We start from the raw sequence: 4,294 nt of genomic DNA on the forward strand, positions 1-4,294 counted from the left end.
CTCTCTCTCTCTCTCTCTCAAGCAGCCTTCCCTGCTCAAGGGTGGGACTTCTTAAGCTCTTCTTCCCTCCATAATGGTGTTCTGACTGGCTTGATGTTCCACAGGTCTTATTCATTACAGGTACAGACATTGAGCTTATGTGTACAATTAGGCTGTCACATCTGGAAAACACTGATTCACTGCAGGTATCTGCATCTTTCTGTCCCTTCTCCCTGGTGATCCTGGGCCTTGTCGGGAGGGGTTGTGATATAGGACCAAGAAGGATTAAATGGGGTTGGGGGAGTGAAGGTAAAGGAGGGGATATGGAATGACTAATACTAAAGACATACTAGAAAAAACATATGAAAACTAACTACTGTAAATTCTTCTTTAAATGTAAACCTATAGGAGTTTAAATGGAGCTGCCTTTATAGCAGGAGGAATAGTGTTCTTACTATACACCACAGGCAAAGAAATAAAAAGCTAAGAGCCAGATATAGGTTACCTCTTTTCAAGCTATTGTTTAATGAGGTCCCAAAGACCTCTAAACATGACAGGTCATTGCCGTTGCTCTTGGGTAGCCTCCAGAACTTGATGGTAAGACCCTGTTGCTGAAGGTGCCACATGGTTGAGTCATAGGGGATGGAGAAATCAAGTTGGTACTGACCTGGAAGCCTCATCTTTACTGGGTAACTTTTAAAGTGCTGGGGGTTCTGTGAATGATTTGGGGGCAGATCAACAGTCTTACACAGCTGTCAACTCTAGGACAGTGGTTCTCAACCTTCCTAATGCTGTGAACATTTAAAACAGTTCCTTATGTTGTGGTGACCCCAACCATAAAATTATTTTGTTGCTATTTCATAACTGTAATTTTGCTGCTGTTATGAGTTGTAATGCAAATATTTGATATGCAGGGTATATGGTGTGCAACTCCCAGAGGGGTTGCAGCTCACAGGTTGAAAAACCATTGCTCTAGGAGCTATAATAACTACTGGTTCTGAAAGAACTTTATACCCTTTATATTTGTTTCCTTTATACCCATATGGAGAAGCTCTTATTTTGTAGTTGGATATAAATATACAGCCCTACACTTGTTGCAGAGAATACGAGGATGTGAAGTGCTCAGTTCTAAATGGGACAGCTACTGTTTACTTTTGACGAGATAAGACCACGAATGGATTAAATTGTGGTAAGTATCATTATCATCGAACCATACCATTTTATCTTGCAGAAGATACTGTTTTTGTTTTGTTTTTGTTTTGTTTTTGTTTTGTTTTGAGGAAAGGTCCCACTAGATATCCCAGATTGACTTTAAACTCAGTCCTCCTGCCTCAGCTTCCAGAGTGCTGGAGTTACAGGCATGCATCACACACTTGCTGAACTGACTTAATTTTTTTCTAATTAAAAAATATTAATTAGTTAATTTATTTATTGTGTATAGTTATATGTGTGTATGCATATGCTACAGCACACATGTATAGTAGTCATGGTGTGTGGGAGTTAGTTCTGCTTCTACCATTTGAGTCCTGGGATGGAGCTCATGTTATCAGGCTTGACTGCAAGTACCCTATACTTGATGATCCATTTCCCTGGATCTGGGATACATTTCTTCCTGCTCAATTAAAGGGAATATCTTTAAGATAGGGGTATAGCTCCATAACAAACTACTTGGCTGACATGTGTAGTACATGGCGTTTAAATTTTACTTTAAATTTTACCTCTGAACAGCATCCTAGGAAACTTGGAACTGGGCTGAGAAATGGCAACTTCCCTGTTCTGCAAACTGTTTTCATGGACCCAGAACTGTAAGACATGACCTTAAAATGACCTTGAGAGCTAGGCAGAACCAAGTGTCCCTGGACAGTGAGAATATGGCCTCTCTGACTTAGGTTGGAAGCAAGGGGTGTATCCCAGAGTTACAAGATAGACCATAACAACTTAAAGACTAAAAATCCCCAATTATAAAACATTCACAAGTTGCAGCTAAACCTCTAGCCCTATCCACAGGGGTGGCTGTCCCTAGACCCTTGGTGAGCAGCCCAAGTCCTTCCTGATAAGTTTATGGGGCAGTAGATTAGAACACACTTCAAATATTCTGCTGGTCAACTCATAACAACATTTTTATTTTGTAAAAGCCAGGGCCCAGCATAGCTTCTCTGCACACTGGTCAGTGAGCCCTTGACTGGAGTTATGACTTCCTCTGAGAAAAGAAAAAGCACCAAAGTGCCTGCGACTGTCTCAGAACATTTCTGCCCATGATATTTAGCCATTAAGAAGGGAAATCACAAGATGAAGATTTTTTCACTCAGTTATCTTTATCTGCTTTCTTCTTTTTTAATTCTTGACTTGGTTTAGACTTTATGTTACTATTAATAGTCAACTCTGTTATAAAAGTCATCAATTAGAAAAAAAATCATCAAATCAAACTCCTTCTTAGGCAGTTGCCCCAGCTGACCATTTCACTCCAATTCCCAACATTTGCCAATGTAGATCCAAATTCATTGAATTACTGGAGACTCAGGAGTATGATATCCTTTCTAATCTCTCTGTGGCTTTCAATTAGTTGTTTCTTTTGAGAAGGGTTTGTTTATTGATTTATTTATTGATTGATTGCTTTTTGAGGCTAGTCTCTGACTCCTGAGTTCAAGTGACCCTTTCTCTTCCTGCTTCTGAAATAACAGAGACTAGAAGCCCAGTCAGTTTATTCCTTCCATAACCTTCACAGCCAACTCTACTTTCATCTGGAGTATGCACATCAACCACTTGGGAGAAAGCTCCCTTCTCAGAGTATCCTAACTTTTTGAGTCACCATTGCATGAAGATGGTTTCTACCATTGATCCCAGATGGTGCAACTGTGGCAGACACCCAAAACAAATTAGTGCAAAGAAGAGAGGGAGGAAGGAAGGAAATAAGGAAGAAGGATATCTTAGTTAGGGTTTTACTGCTGTGAACAGACACCATGACCAAGACAGCTCTTATAAGGACAACATTTAATTGGGATCTGCTTACAGGCTCAGAGGTTCCGTGCATTATCATCAAGATGGGAGCATGGTAGCATCCAGGCAGACATGGTGCTGGAGGAGCTGAGAGTTCTACATCTTCATCTGAAGGCTGCTAGCAGAATACTCCTTCTAGGCAGCTAAGATGAGGGTCTTAAAGCCCACACCCACAGTGACACATCTACTGTGACAAGGCGACACCTGCTCCCACAGGGTCACACCCTCTAATAGTACCACTCCTTGGGCCAATCATATATAAACCATCATAAAGGACTAAAAGAGGTATTGCTACAGGGTCAGTTGCTGTTGAAGAGAAAATTGGAAAGTGACTTTTGTACCAGAATGTGTTTTTTTTCTTTAGATCTATGTCCATATTTATTTTCCTCTTGTCTTTCTTCATTGCTTGTAATAAAGCCTCAAGGAATGCCTAAAATGTCTTGTGCACTTTTGGAGATAGGATAGGTGAGCAAGAGCAATGAGTCTGTTTATTCTGTTATGCCTCGGGGAGGAGCTTTGGTTAGAAAGGAGGGGAAGCAAATTCAACAAAAAGAACAGAGAATTTGTTCCATCCTGGAACTGATAGATAAAATAAAAACAAATATGGTAAGGAGGTCTGCCTGCAATAGCAAAATGCTTCAGAAGTGTCTACACACGTAGAGTCCTGAATGACATCATGCAGTTGGATTTCAAAGTCACAGCTACATTTATGTTAATATTGTTTACGTGAGGACAAAAATCAGCACGAAGGAGATTTTATTCCACGAGGATCTCATTAAAAGATGGATGCTCATGTAAAGAAGGTTTTACGGTATCAGTGCATTGGGCTGGACACGCTTCTTTACAGGCAGTGCCAATCACATATTGTCTAAGGACCCTCTGCATCTGAGTCACCTGTTTTTATTATTATTAAAATGCAGATTCTTGGGCTATCCCCCAGACATACTGAACTCTGGATTTTACATATGTTCTCTGCCGTGTGATAATCTCCAGTGACAGGCTTCCTCGTCTGGGTTCACTACCTTCTACCTTGCACAGGAATGATCTCTGTAGGAACAATGCTTTCATAGGACAGATGGATTGTGGACTCCAGAGCCATGCCTTGCCTCCAGCCATGTTTCTTCAGTCAGGCAAGGGCTGTGAGGTTTCGTATTGCTGATAGGGCTAGTTAAGACACTAGAAAATTCTTCTCCAGTTTATCTACGAAGCAGAGGGTGGGATGGGATTGCAATTGGCCTAACATCATCCCTTTGAACTTCCAGAAGCCAGGAGACAGACATCTGATTTCCTAGTAGGTCTTTTGGGCTGTGCTGTGGGC

General features: G+C 41.1%; 1 long non-coding RNA gene across 1 annotated transcript in view; it reads right to left on the reverse strand.

Annotated features, from left to right (window-relative positions):
• The window catches only part of LOC116082118, a 6,781-nt gene extending 3,750 nt beyond the window's left edge, over positions 1–3,031 (reverse strand). Inside the window, exon 1 of the long non-coding RNA XR_004115178.1 lies at positions 2,990–3,031. This is a non-coding gene — a long non-coding RNA (uncharacterized LOC116082118). The remainder of the gene's footprint in view (positions 1–2,989) is intronic.
• Between the last annotated feature and the right edge of the window lie 1,263 nt (positions 3,032–4,294).

Source organism: Mastomys coucha, unplaced genomic scaffold (genome assembly GCF_008632895.1).
Source record: "Mastomys coucha isolate ucsf_1 unplaced genomic scaffold, UCSF_Mcou_1 pScaffold7, whole genome shotgun sequence".
Classification (NCBI taxonomy): Eukaryota; Metazoa; Chordata; class Mammalia; order Rodentia; family Muridae; genus Mastomys; species Mastomys coucha.